Consider the following 17,284-nt stretch of genomic DNA (forward strand, 5'->3'; position numbering starts at 1 on the left):
CCTTGCCTTCCTTTACTATGGAGCCTGCAAAGTAAAAAATACCCAGTTCCTTTGCAGTTGGGGGTGGCCATGTGATTTGTTCTGGTCAAAGAGATGAAAGTAGATTTCTGAGAAAGGCTTCTTTTTGCAAATAAAAAGGCAGTCATTTATAAAAGAGAAGACTTTTGTCCTTTGTATTTCTCTCATTTTTCCTGTTGCATTGTGGACATGACACCTGGAATGCTGCAGCCATTTTGAAAACATGAGGACAAAATCTACAAGCAGAGGACAATATAGAAAGAAAATAGTAGAAATTATTGATTATTTTCATGACAACTTCTCCAGCTATGAGCAGTCTAACTCTGGAATTCTTAATGATTGAAAAAAAGGTCTCATACTTGGTTACACCATTATTTGTGTGTTTTCTGTTACTTGCGGCTGAATACTCTCCAAACTATTTTGTGATGGCATGACATTTTATCAAATCTAGCATCATTCATGTCTGTCCTGTACAGTCTCTCCATGCTCCATGCCAAATTGTCAACTGTCAAATTAGAACTTGGGAGGGTCCTGTTCACAATAATATGCCTAATCCAGCAAGTTACATATTTCAGATATTTATTTCAGTGGAAGTTCATATCTGGCTGAGTTTCCATTCCCTTATTTTTTATTTTATTTATTCATTTTTGAGACAGAGTCTCATTCTGTCACTCTGGCTGGAGTGCAGAGGCACAATCTCAGCTCACTGCATCCTCTGCCTCCCGGTTCAAGCAATTCTTGTGCCTCAGCCTCCCGAGTAGCTGGGACTACAGATGCTCACCAGCACGGACAGCTACTTTTTTGTATTTTTTGGTAGAGATGAGGTTTCAACATGTTGGCCAGGCTGGTCTTGAACTCCTGGCCTCAAGTGATTTCCCTGCCTCAGCCTCCCAAAGTGCTGGGATTACAGGTGTGAGCCACTGTGCCCGGCCTTATTTTATTTTTTTGAGACAGGGTCTTACTCTTTCACCCAGGCTGGAGTGCAGTGGTGCCATTGTGTGTCACTGCAGCCTCAAATGCCTGGGCTTAAGTGATCCTTCTACCTTCTGAGTAGCTGGGACTACAAGTGCATGCCACTATGCCTGGCTAATTTGTTTCTTCTTTAGGAATGAGGTCTTGCTATGTTGCCCAGGCTGGTTTCAAACTCCTGGCCTCAAGCAATCCTCCTGCCTTGGCCTCCCAAAGTACTGGGATTACAGATATGAGCCACTACGCCCAGCTCAGTCCTTTATTTTTATGTAGGTTGCAAAACTTTTCTGTCCTCAAACCCCGATGAGTGACCAACTCGCCATCTCCAAGTCAAGGATTGAGCTTTATACATCTGTGTATCAACCCACAGCCCAGTGCCTTGTGAATGGTGGATACTCAATAAACATCAGTAATTGAATTGTTTGATTTTAACTTTCTGATGTCTTGGTTACAGAATATGTAAGTCTTTTTGAGATTATTGATTTAGACATCTTTACAGAATCCACAAACACAAAATGTTGTTTGTTTATCAAAATGCTAAGCAGAGCTATTAAAATGATACTATCATATTATTTTGTTTAAAGAATAATTTTTAGCTTCCTGTCATCCATCAGTTAATTATTGTCACTAGCAACATATCTCAGGCTGGTGGTGAGATAACACATTTGAAAGAAAGATTGTGTTTAGAAAGACCTTGAAACGATTAGTGAGGAAACTATGATTCTATTCATGTTGTCTTGTCGTGATTGCAAGTGGGATGTGGTCAATTAGTCGAGCTATGCTTTATGCATCCAGACCCTTATAATTGAGGAGCTGGCATTCTTGCCTGTCTGGCAGGCAATTGCTCAGCAGGGAGCCTCATGGCCAGACAAGCAAGAGGGAAGAAGGCAATGTGGTTGCTCAATGAGCCTTTAGAACAAATTGATCCGGACTGTTTGTGGTTCCAAAAGCCACCCAGTACTTGCTATGTGGTTTTCCTTGTGGACAATTGGGCAATGAGAGGGGGTGGGGACAGGAAACCTTAACCTCTGCCTAGCCACTCACAGCAAGATGAGAGGCAACTGCTCAGTGCGTGTCTTCAGCTCACGCCCTCTTTTGCCTGTCTTGACCCATCTTCTTCAGGGATGGGAACCAGCATGATGAGGGAGAAGTTACTCAAGGGGCCCGTCTTCTTGGCTTCAGCCCTGTGGGAGGCCTAGTGGGCTTTGGACCTCACAGCCAATCAGGTGAGTCACTTGAGCAACTGAAGAACCAAGACAGCTTATGGCTGGGCTCCAGGATGGGGAGGTCCCAGGGGAGGGCAGAGCAGGAGAGGAGGCTCTAAGGTTAATTGGAAAGAACAGAACAGTGAGAACCACTGAGCTCTTTCATGCTCCTTTATCCCCCAAACTATTTTGCCTAAATCAAAGTTCAGGTGTAATGGACTCTCCTTTGTGGAAAGATCACATTAACTGTCATAAGTCATTTTCTAAACTGAGGGATCAGGACAGGGTCCACAGGAAGTAAAGGAGGAAGATGCTGTGTTGATTAGAAAAGATCATAGATGTCTTTATGTAGTGAGCCTTAGAGGTTGCTGGGGCCAACAATTGCCCTTTACTGAAATGGAAATGGCTAAGAGAGCGAGAGTGGCATGCCTAAGGGGTCAGGGTGTTGGGAGAAAAGCCGAGTGTTGGGAGAGAAGCTGAGGCAGGGCTTGCATGTCTGACATAATGTGAAAGAGTCTTGGAACATGTCTGGGGTCCAGGGTCTAAAACCCCTCATGGCCTTTGGAACACCAAGCTCTGTGCTAAAGGGTGGAAGTCTGCCCTGCCACACTATAATCTAAGCCCAGGGCATAAAACCCCTCATGGCTTGGATGGAATCCAGGGCTCAGGGCATAAAACTCCTCGTGGCCTCTGGAATATGTCTAGACTTGCTGACTCCTTGCTTCTAGCACTCCTCTTATCTCAAGTAGCAGAACACGTTCCGTATGCTTCAAAGAAAATGCTAAACCATAACAGCTGCAGCTCAGTCGCTTGATGCATCACTTTCTCTCAACCCTCACAACCTCACCACCTGTTTCTTTGTTTGATCACTGATAAATAGCATGGGCTCCCAGAGCTCGGGGGTCTTTGCAGCTTCCATACTAGTGTTGGCCCCCTGGTCCCACTTTCTTAACTTGTCTTTTCTCATTTCTTCGACTCTGCTGGACTTCATAGCCCCCATGGCCTGGTGTTAGGTCTGATCGCCCCAACACAGGGTGCAACTGGGCTTCTTTACACCAGGCCTGGTGATCCTTCCCCATGTCTCTTCTGAGCCTCCTTTTCTATTTCCAGTGGGAAATGACTCACACTTCCCTGCAGCCTCTGTGTTCTGATTGTTGTGCTCTGCAAGTCCTACTTCTTCCCTTCCTACACTCTCCTCAGTGATGACCTTCTTTTCAGGGGCAAAACCCACCTGGTTCCAGAAAAGCACATATCACATGCTGAGAACATAGTGGGTGCTCAGGCAATGTCAGTCTACTCCCTCCTTTAGCATCTCCTTGATCTCTCGAAGATCAGGAAACAATTGGAAACCCAAACTAGATGTCTTTTATGTGCTAAACTACATTGCAAGCTATTTGGGCAAGGGCTTTGCTTGGTCTCTCCTGTAAACTCAGGGCCTAGCTTGGGATCTGGCACACAGTGGGTGCTCAATACAAGCTTGTTGACAAAATAAATGAGCACCATGGGAAAAATGGTGTGATCCTCAGAGCAGTCAGGGGAGGCTCCCAGGGGAGGTGGGGCTGAGCTGGGCTCTAGAAACAAGGCTACTTGTGATTCCTTTGTTTATTCATTATATCGATTTAATAAATATTTATTGTGCCAGGCATTCTTCTAGATGAAGGGAACACCACAGCGAGCAAAACAAAACATCCTCGCCATTAAGAAGCTGACACCCTAGTGGAGGGGGATAGTTGATAGACAATGAGCTCTGTAATGTTTTATGATGATTCATGTAACGGAGGAAAATGAAGGAAAGTAGCAGGGACAGAGATGCTAGGTGGTCGTGGGGAGTCGAGGGGAAGCTGACATTTTATATGGAGAGGTCAGAGAGGGCTTTACTTATGGAAAGGGGACTGTGAACTGCTGTGTAGCAGATCACAGTGCCAGGGGATCCCACTCAGACTCCCACAAACCCATGAGTCCCCAGAATATTCTTTTCCCTTTGCTTCCCCATGTAAACATCCTGGTAGTGGAATCAGGCTGGCTGGCTGGCTGGCATAGGTAGGAGGGTGGCATTGTGGGATGGAAAGGTGGTGGTGGTCACACCCAGACATGGTGGTCACACCCAGACTAGGTGCTTAGTACCCGGAAGTTTTGAACCCCAGTCCCTGGCTTTCCGGGACTTGACTCAGTGGTCCCCACCCTCAGGACTCTTCCCTCCAGGAGCCAGCAGCTCCTAGGCAAGGCCATTAGAGGGGCCTATCCAGTGCTAGGCTCTCCTCTGGGATTTTGGAATTGTGGGGAAATTTGTGCTTGTATGTCTGGTGGGGGAATCTGGATAGTGTCACATTGTGAAAAGGCAGCACATCCTGCATTCTAGACCGGAAGCTGAAATCCAGGCTGGGGTGCCATCCACCCCATTCTGGCGGAGACCCCTGGGGCCACTTTCTTGCTGGGGAGTGAGGCTGGCATGTGGGATCACCAGGCCGGCCCTGACCAGGCAAAGTCATCCTAAGGTGTGTGCTTCAAACTAGAATGTTGAGTGTTCTGCTTAATGAGAAGGCTATATGCATTCTGTGGAAATGACTGTGATACTAACTGGTCTGGGATTATTGTTGTTTGGATATAAACAAAGAGGTGATCCTGGAGGCTGGAGAACTTGCGGTGACTGTGGCACATGCGTCTTTCCTGCCGAGAGCTCCATGGCTATCATCTGATTCCAAAAGGGGTGGTTGACTTCCAAATGGCAAAGATTCATCTATTTAATATTCATAAGGGTCTTTGAATTCTTAGGGGCAGAAAAGGATGTTTTTAGTTCTTAGTACTTGCATATTTTACAGAAGGCTTTTTGATCTTTCTGATCAACAAGTTTGAATAGAGAGAAGAAATGTCAAGGCTGCCTTCCCAAAACACAAAGACAAACAGCTTCAAGGAGAAGAGAGGCCAGGGGAACACCGTGTTTCCCATTTCTGATGGGCTTTGCTTTGAATACAGACACTTGCTTGGAGGGAATCTAAGATAGCTTGCAACCCTCTCTCAGCACCTGTGTCTTGCAGAGGAGGAAATTTAAACCTTGCCTCCTGAACTGCAACCTAAGGCCAGAAAGTTCAGCTCATTTTCTGCCAGTGGAGAAACAAGGCAGACATTTATCTGTACATACTAAAAGAATGAATCCCTACTTTCCAGGAGATGGGAAAACGGCACTTTGGGCCTAGTTGTTCTTGCTACAAAAAATAATCATGATCATTGTGTATGAAATAATTTAACTTATTATTACTTAAATTGTATTTTAAATGGCTGGGATTTTTTTCTCTCCAGATAAGAATGTTTCACATTGAAGGAATATTTTATACTTTTCAAAACACTTTTATATTCATTATTACTGAATCATTGGTCTCAGTTTTCTCAGTTGGGGGGTGTGGGATTCGAACAAATCAATGGGAAATGATAGACATCACTACACATGTCATCTTAGCTTGATTGGTCACTCTGTGATAAGAAGGATGCTGAGGCCGCTTCTGAGCTCTGCAGGAAGGCGCTTCCTGATGGATTAGTCAGGCCTATGATGAATGTCAGAGGAAGGATCTAGTTACCCAAAACCCTGTCATGCCTGTTATCTTTTCCAACCATAAGCATCCATGACTCTAGGGCAAGAGTCAGTAAATTACAGCCCTGGGACCAAGTCCAGCCCACCACAAGTTTTTATTTGAATAGAATTTTGCTGTAGTCTTTGTTTATATTGGCAGCTTTTGTGCTACATGGCACAGTTGATTAGTTGTAATAGAGACTGTATGACCCACAAAGCCTAAAATATTTGCTATTTTGTTCTTTTCAGAAAAGTTTGCCAACCCTGTCTTAGGGCAGTTTAGAGTACTTCTAAAAAACATAAATATATCCAACATCTCCATGAAGGAGGACGGAAGATCCTAGTAGCCTTACTTTAAGAATAAAGAAAGTGAGGGAACATAAGAAGTGATTCGCATAAGGTCACAAGGCCAGGTATCACCATATAGGTTCCCTAAGGCCCTCAGTTCATTCCACTGCAACATGTGACTTCAAAATAGAATGTCCTAGTTTGATGTAGAAAAGTTGATTTAATTTGTTTTAGGATAAGAGTTACACACCACATATTTAGCTGTAAACTAGGAGATCAATAGAATTTTTTTCATGTGCAAGACAGGGAGCTTGGAAATCCCTGGTTGTTACTGGATCTCAGGCACTTCACCTATTCAACAGTGTGAGTGCTCCTAGAAGAAGATACTGAAACAGGAGTAGATATGTAAAAGATTTATTGGGGGAGGTGTTTATGAAGGATGAAAGGAAATGGAGCAGAATTAGGCTGGCCTTGGACCATGGTACTGGTCTGAGTCCTGTGAAAGGAGAGAGCAAAGGAAGGATTGGGTCAGAGGAGCCTCAGACCACAGGGCAGCTCTGGGAAAGGCTGCCAGACTGATGAGAGAAGGCTACATGGGGAGAAAGGGAGAGGCCTGGCTCCTATGCCACCATTGTATTCAGCTGCTGACCAGGAGTGGCCTGGGGTACATGTGGCCCTGGCAGGAATGGCATGGTGGAGTCAACAGGGCAGCACCGAGAGGCTGTCAGTCAACCAGGCACCTGCAGCAGGTTCTCTTGAAGGGGAATCTAAACAGTGCTCCTCTGTGGCTGGCATAGCATGGATTATTTACCCACGCCATGGGTAAATGGTGTGGCTGGGCCTGGCTCTGTGCTAGGCCTGGAGACTACAGAGATCTAAGAGAACATTGTTCTCAACCCCAAGGCAGCTCATGATCTAGCTGGGAAGACCAAACATGCACACCTGAACAAGCAAATATGCATAAGGCAATAACAAAAGGGGGCGCATAGTGGAGTAGCCTGAAATTATCAGGAACAATGTGTGCCGTGCTTCAAAGAGGGACCCTGGGAGGAAAGCCTGGGATGTTCCCATTTGGCACGAAGACAGGTATGTGTGCAGGGTGCTCTGAGTCATTTCAGCCTTCCCCATGCTCACAGGTCACCTTTACCCATCTGGCATTCATTGAATACCTACCAAGTGCAAGGCTGTATGCCAGGTATAGCAAGTAGGTGGGTTCTTGGCCATAAACAAACTTATGATATTGAGGGGTGTTATAGGCACTGATGAGTCATTTTACAAAACAAATCTATAGAAATACATTTGGGTTTGTGTGGGACTCTTAATGACTAGAATCCTGCTAATATCCAGGTGAGGCACAAACAGTGGGCAAAATCATTCATTTAGCAATCATATATTTGTAAAGCTCTATAATGCATGATGCGGTAGTAGGAAGGAAGTATTTCTTTCAATTCATTATAAAAAATAGAAAAAACTTAAATTCAGAAAAATAGAAAAATATAGAATAACAAATTATAAAGCACCTGAATATACTCATCACCCAACTTCAACAATTGTCAACTCATGACAAATTTTGTTTCACCTTTAGCATCACCCACATCCTCTCTCTTGTATTAGTTTGGAACAAATCCCCAGACATCATATCATTTCACTGGTGAATATTTTGGTAGGTATCTCTGAAGGATAAGGATGCTGTTTTTCTTTTGAAATATATCCAGAATACTACTATACATGTCACCTTTGCGAGTCTCATTTTCTTATTTATGAAATGAACATGGTGGTATCTATTTTGCAGGGTTATTATCTGCATTTTATATGAAGTGCTTGGTTCATATTAACCATAGTCATATTCCCTATTATGATTATAGCACGTATGAGAAATTGTGACTCAGAAGGGCATAGAAGTCTGCATTTCAACAGGATATCAAAGTGGTTCTGATGCAACAGTGGCCAAGACCACATGTTGAGACACACTGTTCTGGGGTATACAGTGACAAATTGGTGCCATCTTTTTAAAACCTAAGTTGAATTATGTCATTTTCGGACATTTGCCAGAGCTTTCAGGACACACTCAAATGCCTTATCCTATACTCAAGGTTCTTCAGGACCTAGAGCCAGTGATTCTCAAATTTGAGTGGGCATCATAATTACTTGGGCATTCTGTTAAAATGCAGATTCCCAGGTTCTGTCCCTAGGGCTTCTGGGGTGGTGCCTAGGAATCTGTATGCTTATTAAGTTCCTGAAGACTAGTGATACAGGGGTCCTCCCACCACACTTTGATGACTCTAGATTATAGAAGTAAGAGAGACAAACCTACAGCCACCTGGAGAATTGGGTCTCACAGTCTACTTAGAATATTTGGTCACCGTGCAAGAGTAGGTAGGTATGTGTATGCAAGTGCATATTATGTCCACATTAAAGGGCAAAAACTGGCAGCCCACAGACTAAATTTATCTTGAAATCTGTGTGTGCTTTCTGGCTTGTACAGTATTTCATATCTGTGAATGTTTACCAAATTTCAAAAAACGGAGATTTCACATTAAAATCCTTATTTCTAGCCTCCTTTGAAGATAAAAAGATCTGACCACACTGAGACTACATTTTCCCATGGCAATATTGGGCTGGAGGTAGTAGATGCCACTGGATGTGATATATATTGTCCACTTGACCCCAGTCCCCACTGCTTCTCATTAATCACATCTAACCCAGTTTTCTCATTTATATTGGCTGCCTGGTGCTAAGATGTTTCTGAATTTGTGATATAATCTCCCCATGTAAGTTGACGTGCGTGTGTGTGTGTGTGTGTGTGTGTATTTGTGATCTGTCCTTGGCAGTGCAGATCAAAGCCAAATCAAAGATGGGTTTAGTTTGGTCATGACATGCACATCAATGGTACACATCATTGGGTAACACCATTAATGGAAGTTTCCACAAATCTTCTCTGGGATAAAAGAACCCAGAGGAAAAAATACTCAGAAGATAGCTGCAGCAAGGTAATTGCCCTCGTTACAAGAGTCAGTTTCTTTACTCAAGTGATGACATACAATAAGAAGATCACCACAAACCCACTATTCAAGGACAGGCTTTTACCTAGCCTCAAGGAAATTAAAACTAAAGCCACTCACACCCTTCTCTGAAGGCAACAAAACACAGATAGCTAAAAGCGAAGATACATGCATATGAATATATGCGCACACAGAGATGTATTCTCACAGTTATATATGAGTATGGCTCTAGATGCATGTATGAAACCACCCAATGGTTCCATTTTGCCCACTGCCTAGATAGAGCCCATTTATCAAGACAGGAGAATTCCAATAGAGAAAGAGTTTAATTCATGCAGAGCCTGCAGAATGGCAGACAGGAATTTTATTACACAAATCAATCACCCCAAACATTCAGAGGCTAGGGTTTCTCTAGGATACGTTGGTGGGCCAGGGAATGGGTGCTGCTGATTGGTTGGGGATCCAATCATAGGGGTGTGGAAAATGGTCCTCCTGCCTGCTCAGTCTACTTCTGGGTGGGGCCACAGATCCAGCTGGCTGACTGGGTGAAGCCATCAGTGGTCACAAATGCAAAAACCTGAAAAGACATCTAAAAAGGGTTATCTTAGTTTCTACAAGAGCAATGTTATCTGCAAGAGTAACTGGAAAAGTGGCACCTCTTGTGACCTCCAGAATGATGGCTGGTAATTGTTTCCCTTAGCAGAATTCAGGCTCCTTTCATTCTCCTAACCTGATGGTCTTTCATTAGTTTTACAAAGGCAGCTTAGTTTTAGGGAAGGGCTATCATTTAAACTATAAATTAAATGTCTCCCAAAGGTCACTTGGCCAGACCCCAGCAATGATTAAGGGCATTTTAGAGGTTAAAGGCAAATTGGGGTTGGTTAGATCAGATCTCTTTGACTGTCATAATCTCACTGTTATATAATTTTTGCAAAGGGGGTTTCATATATGCTATAAACACACACAAGTGATTTTGGTAGTGCTAGAATAATCACAGGAGGGAAAATGTAATAAGTGACAGCTTGCGAAAGACAGAAAGAAAATGAATTTAAGAACTCTCTTAGGAGTGGGAGCATGAAATGATAGAAAAATTATGGATTTTGGAGTCAAACTGACAGTGACTTGCCTGATGTGTACGGAGTTCTGAAAGTAATGAAAATAAAAGGGAAATCAAATGAAGTTGGCAGGGTTTTGGTGTCATGAATCAAGATCCAGGGGCTATGAGGTGCCTGGCTGGTTCCAGACCTCTGGTACTTCCACATCCCTGCTGTTCTTTCCATCATCCCCACTCCCAGGTGAAAGCACTTTGCACTGGAATCTCCATCTCAGACATGACCTGTGGCCAGGCCCTGTCATCTGTGTGCACTTGGCCTGCTCAGCCTCCTCTCTACTCCCATGGAGAGCTTTACCCTCTTTCTGGGAAGGTCCTTTTCTGGTGCTGCTCTGCCAGGGCTGTGGGCTTTGGTTGGGACTGGACAGGTGCTGAGAATCTGGGAGGATGCTGTCACTCTCAGTCACCACATTTGTCATCCCTGAGTCGGAGGTATTCAAACCAGTGACTCCATCTTGAATAGGGGCTGGTAAAATGAGGCTGAGACCTGCTGGGCTGAATTCCCAAGAGGTTAGGCATTCTTAGCCACAGAACGAGATAGGAGGTTGGGGCAAGATACAGGTCACAAAGACCTTGCTGATACAACAGGATGCAGTAAAGACACTGGCTAACACCCACCAAAACCAAGATGGCTACAAAAGCAGCCTCTGGTCATCCTCACTGCTCATTATATGTTAATTATAATGCATTAGCATGCCAAAAGACACTCCCACCTGCACCATGACAGTTTACAAATGCGAAGGCATTTACCCTGTGTAGTCTAAAAACCCTCATGAGTTGAAACCTCAATTCCTGGAACTCCTCACCCCTTTCCTGGGAAATTTGTGAATAATCCATCCCTTGTTTAGCATATAATCAAGGAGTAACCATAAGTATACTCAGTTGAGCAGTCCATGCTGCTGCTCTGTCTATGGAGTAGCTGTTCATTTGTTTCTTTACTTCTCTTAAAAACTTGCTTTCACTTTACTTTGTAGACTTGCCCCAAATTCTTTCTTGCACCAAGAACCCTCTTTTGATGTCTGAATCAGGACCCCTTTCTGGTAACACCAGGTTGATTTTTTTTTTTTCTGATACCATCCTACCCAGTACCTCTCCCTTATTGTTTATCTGGTGATCTCAGGGGTTTGGATAAAACATTCCTGGCAATGGGTCAAGCTGAGAACTTGGCCAGCCTTCAGTGAAGTCCTCTCCATCTCTCCGTAGTCGCTCTGTTTTCTCTCCTTGGTAGCCATCTTCCCCTGCATCTTGAGACTCCCATGATCCTTAATCCCTTTCCGTGTGCCCCTGCTCTGTATGGCATCTTCCTCAGCCAGGCCTACCCCATCTGCAGTGCTTTCACCCAGAGTGCACCTTCCTCTCACTTGAACAAGCCAGGCAGCTGCAGAGGCACTGCCCTCAGTAGGCTGTTAGGAAGGAAGCAAGTTGATCTCACCTGTATCTGGGAATCAGATTTCTATCTTCCTTTGAATCATCAATGGCCAGCTTGCTAGCTCTGTGCCTTTAGGTAAGATACTCAGTCTTTCTGAGCCTTAGGTAAAAATGTTTTAAATGCCAAAATAACAGCTATTTGTTGGCCTCATTGCCATTTTCTCCATAAATAATGAAGCCCTTTTAAATTTCTTTCTTTTTTTCTCTTGAACTAAACATCTAGGAAGCCAAGACTGAATATGTAGGAGAAGAATAAAGACCTGTTTTGCATGTGAAGAGCTGGAGTAGGAAGATCATAGGACTTCATTCTGGCTTCAGTTCCTGCCTGGGTAGATTTTGGCAAGTTACTCTCAAGTTTCTGATTCTCCAGCACCTCATCTTTGAAAGGGCAATAAAAATACCACCTTCCTTTTGCTTAGGGTTGTGGGGAGGGTTACATGAGAGAGAATATATAATTGTGCTTTATGCACTGTGAAAATCTGTGTAAATGTTAGACGCGGCTGCTGCTATGACATCATAACTTCTGAGGGGAGAGAAGCCCTTTAATGACTAGCTCTCTTGCTCGCTTTGTTTCCTTCCTGTTTTCCTGGTATGAGGTTGTGAATTCGTGGCTATAAGGGTATGCAAACTTGTACATGAATGTCCGTAGCAGCATTATTCATGATATCACACACACACAAAAAAAAAAACAAAACGTGGAAACCACCCGAATGTCCTCCAGCAGATGAATGGTGGATATTTGTGACTGTATAAATTGTAGCATATTTATACTATGTAATATTATTCATTAGTAAAAAGAAATGAAGTAAACCTTGAAAACTTTATTATACTATGTAATATTATTCATCAATAAAAAGAAATGAAGTAAACCTTGAAAACTTTATGCTAAGAGAAAAAAAAAACAGCTGCAAAGGTCACATATCCTATGATTGCATTTATAGGAAATGTCCAGAGTAGGCGTTTCTGATCTATAGAAGACATACAGTAGATCAGTAGTTGCCTAGAGCTGGATGAGGTGTTGGAAGGGTTGGGGGTGATTGTTGATGGGAAGGGGGTTCTTTATGGGGTGATGGAATGTTCTAAAATTCATTCTGCTGATGGCCGCACAGCTGTGTGTCTATATTAGAAATCACTGAACTATATATACATTTAAATGGGTAAATTGTATGGTGTGTACGTTATATTTCAACGAGACGTTATATATCAATTTTTTTAAAGGAGTGGAGATACACACCTTTGCTTTTTCTCCTTCTTTCCCCAGTAGGAGTGGTGGCTCACACCTGTAATCCCAGCACTTTGGGATGCCAAGGCAGGTGGATAACCTGAAGTCAGAAGTTCGAGACCAGCCTGGCCAACATGGTAAAACTCCGTCTTTAGTAAAAATACAAAAATTAGCTGGGCATGGTGGTGGGTGCCTGTAGTCCCAGCTACTTGGGAGGCTGAGGCACAGGAATCGCTTGAATCTAGGAAGCAGAGGCTGCAGTGAGCCAAGATCGTGCCACTGCACTCCAGCCTGGGGGACAGAGTGAGACTCTGTCTCAAAAAAATAAATAAATAAATAAAATAAAAATAACAAAGGAGAGGAGATACACACCTTTGCTTTTTCTCCTTCTTTCCCCAGTAGCAGCCCTGCAGGGGGTCCCCTTGGAGAATATTTGACTGTACTTGTCCCTCTGACTTGGATCCGCTTCCTGTCCACCACTGCTGGTTTTGTTGTAGTTCCTTTGGACAGGCCCATACCCGTCATGACAAGCCCTCTTCGCCAGTCCCTGCCATTGGTTCCACTGCACTAAGGACTTCTTTCACAAACTGCTACCTCCTGTGCTGACATTGTTTTGGGAGGGCAGGGAACTGTGCCAGGTTTGGCTCACCTCAGTGTCCCCAGTCAGCACATCTCTACCAGAGTAGATGCAAAATAAATAGCTGTTGAATGAATGCGTATTTACCTAATAAGAGGGTTCTCCTTAAGTTCCTTTAAATATTGAGCTCTAATATATCAAGACCCTTTGAGGGTTTGTCTACCAGTCTATAGGGCCTGTAAGAGCCTCAGAGGGAGGAGAGGGAGTTTTTATGCATGTAGTCTTTGCAACAACTAAGCAGGAAGCGACTGTGTTTAAAGTCACGTGGACAGGGCTGGCAAGGGCCTTTATTCGCCCCTATACCTTCTTAGTCCCCAGAACCTACTCTCTTTACAAGACCTCTTCATAAGCCAAACAGAGCAATAATAGCTTTGAAAGGGGAGGGTGGCAGCAGCTGGAAAGAGGATGAAGAAATAGAGAAGACCAAAGTCATGACTGATTAAAGACAAATATGAAATGCACATAAAGCATCTCCAGCATCTCTCCATGACCTTTTCAGAGTCACAGTCAGTGAGCTGCACATCTGGTGTCAAATAGGCTCACCCCATGGGGACCCCAGCCCCGCTCAGCCCCAGTCAAGCCTCCCTTCCCCTCAGCAGTGAGAAATGCAAATTGGAAACAGCCAGGCCAGGAGCCGGAGGCCCCATGTGAACACTCAAGCTGTGGACACCTCCCCTGAGAATGAGGTTACTGAGCTCGGAGCTTTACTCCCCAGTTAGAAAATCCCCACCAGGCAATGCGAAGAAGACACCATTCATTGCATCATTAAATTGTAACAAGCCCTGAAATGCACTCCAGAAGCCTCGGTCTGTTTGTCCTTGCAGTCGGAAGGAAGCCTGTGATTGGCTGGCCAAGCTCAGCCTAGCAGGCCTTATCTCTGACTGGTTATTATTTGATTAAAGAGGCTTCCTCCTCTTGTGGTGTTTCAAAACTGCATTGGGAGAATTTGCTGCTGCGGGGGGACTCTTTCTGAGGTTACTGTGGTGCACCCAAAGTCTGTCAGCCTCTGGCCGTGCAAACAGGCACCCAGAGGAACCAGACCTTGCTTCTTATTCACCCACAGCCTGGGACTGTCTTCTCCAGAGTCTCCATCAGCTTTGCTAATCGACTGATTGGAAATAATTCCTCAAACACCACCAAGTCAAGGATACAGGTATTTAAAAACCTGGGGGGCAGGGAGTAATTTCTTAGGATGTCATGACAGGAGACACGGGGGTAGGACGAGGAAGCCGGGGAAGCGGCGTGGAATGTAGGAGAGGCAGACACAGTAGGAAGAAGAAAGTCAAAGACAAGAACTCAGAATCACGGCATTCTATGCAAAGGCAAAACTGAGGCTCTTGGGCATAGTTATTTGCAGCTGACAAGAGGTGCAAGCACGTTTGTGATGTAACATTCACATCTGTGTGCATTTGCTCCTCATGAAATCCTTCCCGAGTTTTTGCTACTCTTTTGGCCTCCATGAAATCCTCCATCCTGGCTCAGAACCCCCAAATCCTGAGAAGATTTTGGACACTTTATGAAAAATCTAATTGCTTTAGCTTGAAGCGTCATCAAATCTGATTTGCAAACGGCACATGGCTTTCAAAGGCTCTGCTTAGTAGTACAAATCCTGGTACCAATCCTCGTGATGTTGGCTACAGAGGAAAGAGGAGGAGCTGAGAACCTCTTTTATGAAAGTTTGGTTCCCACTTTAAGATCTGTGTTTAACAGGTGATATTCATTCTTATCCTCACTGTATTCCCTATTCAGGGGTGTTGTCTGAGCTTGGGTCGGGCAGATAGCTTTATGTCAAAGGACTTTCTCACTGTAGAGGAAAGCTGGGCTCCATATTGGGCCAGCAGGATTTAACCATCTGGAATGAAGATCAAAGACAGCAGAAAAGACAGCAGAAAAGACAGACTTCATTCTCTCTGTTAGATTTGGCTGGAGGTGGCAGCACAGGGGAAGATAAGATGCAAAACCAAGGAAATCAATACTTTTGTTTTAGTATTGAGTGGAAAAGAATGTTTTTATGGTATGTCAGTATTCTTAACACTGATTTTTCCCTATATGCATTTCAGGTTAAGAAATAACCATGCCAACCGCATTTTCTCTCTCCACTCTTTGTGGCTGTCTTTATTCCCAAGTACTTCCGTCATTGTTGTCTTAATTCCCAGTGTTCGTATCCAGAACGTCCCTGCTTTGTTAGCCGCAGTGGGATGAGTCCGTGGATCCCCCCACAGGATGGTGGAGATGCTTCCTGTGCTGACTGCTGTGGTCCCCAGGGAGCCTTCACTGCAGGGGTCCCGTGGGATTTCCTGAGATTACCCAGAGTATGAGGGCCGAGAAGTTTGTCATAATGACTCGTGCTCCTCTTCATAAATTTATGGAAACTGCCAAGAGGTGGAGGACAAGCCCGGTGCAAGGGGTTATACTTCTTGGATGTGATTCTTCTCCGCTCTTTTGGAACATCTTCTCCCTTTGCCACTGCCAGCATAGTCTGGATCCTGTGTGCCTCTTGGGCCTCTTTTCTCATCCTTCTCTACCTCTGTCTCACCACAGAAACACTCTTTCAGTTTTCTGGACCCACCATGGTCGAACCTTATCACATGTTATCTTGTCTGCTTAAAGCATTCTTCACCCTACCCTGCCTCCGGGTCTGACCAAGTCAGGAGATTAGTCAGGTCTCTTTCTGAGTAAATCCACTTCTTCTGCTATGAGGTTAGGGTCCCCTGAACCTCCCCTTATTGGACCACTAACCATATTGTCTTATGATTGCTTGTTTCCTGATCCATTGCCCCCACCAGACTGACAGCTGTGAAGGCAGGGTTCGTGCCTTTATGACTCCCAGCCAGGACCCCAGAGCCTAGGAATCTGTGACACCCAGTAGGCTCTTTCTTGTGATAATGGCTAACACTGATGGAGTGTTTTCTATATACCCAGCACTCTTCTAAGGGCTTTATCTTATTAACTCAGCCCCCACAATGAGCCACGGAGGTCACTGAGGTGAGTGTCAACCCATTTAACGAATGAGCAAACTATACGTTAAGGAAACTGCCCAAGTTAACACAGTAAATGGCAGACTTCAGAGCCCATGCTTTTTTTTCTTTACATGTATGTCATCATGGCCACTCTAGGGCTAAAAGAGCCAGTGAGAAACGAATGAATGATAGCAGGCTGATGGTAAAAACATTATAACTGTTTCACATGCTCGGTTGGACCCATTCATTCAGCTGGGCCTGCTGAGCACTGACCGTGTACCAAGCTGTGAGCAAGGCTTTGAGGATACAGTGATTAGCAAGCACAGACCCTGAGCTGAGATGCTTTCAGTCCTGAGATCTGCTCTGTTCTCCCTGTCGAGAGCAGCTTTCCCGTCCCTTTCACCTGCCTTGGTAGCCAGGATTAAGCACTTACAGGCTCTCGCCTAAACACGAAGGGGAGCTCCAAATCTGGAGTTTGTTCCAGCCTTGAGGCAAGTGCTTAATGAAGCTAGCATTGTCCGGAAGCTGACGTAATCTCAGGCACTGTGCTGAGTGCTTTGCCCTGGCTGATCTCGTATTTCCTCCTTATGAGGTAGAGGGGTTACCACCACCCTGTGTTTCAGATGAACAAACCAAGGCTAAGACAGCATAAGGAATATGCCCAAGCTGGTAAGTGCTAGAGCTGAGACTCAATGGCAGGGTGGTCTAGCCTCAAAGCCTTTGCCATTAACTAGGGGCTTTCTTGAGACCCTAAGCTTTGGGCTCACCGCATCCTAATGACTGGTTTCTGTTATTAAAAGTAACAGGGAGGCCGGGCACGGTGGCTCATGCCTGTAATCCCAGCACTTTGGGAGGCCAAGGCGGGCGGATCACGAGGTC

General features: G+C 44.6%; 1 protein-coding gene across 3 annotated transcripts in view; it reads left to right on the forward strand.

The window, feature by feature from the left end:
- Nucleotides 1-14,236: 14,236 nt before the first annotated feature.
- The window catches only part of GPAM (glycerol-3-phosphate acyltransferase, mitochondrial), a 64,838-nt gene continuing 61,790 nt past the window's right edge, over nt 14,237-17,284 (forward strand). For 2 of the 3 annotated variants that reach the window (XM_063626059.1, XM_055249234.2), the window contains exon 1: nt 14,237-14,598. The gene's annotated coding sequence lies outside the window, so the exon portion shown is untranslated. The remainder of the gene's footprint in view (nt 14,599-17,284) is intronic. The other variant, XM_063626078.1, reaches the window with a different exon arrangement.

Source organism: Symphalangus syndactylus, chromosome 2, assembly GCF_028878055.3.
Source record: "Symphalangus syndactylus isolate Jambi chromosome 2, NHGRI_mSymSyn1-v2.1_pri, whole genome shotgun sequence".
In the NCBI taxonomy this organism is placed as follows: domain Eukaryota; kingdom Metazoa; phylum Chordata; class Mammalia; order Primates; family Hylobatidae; genus Symphalangus; species Symphalangus syndactylus.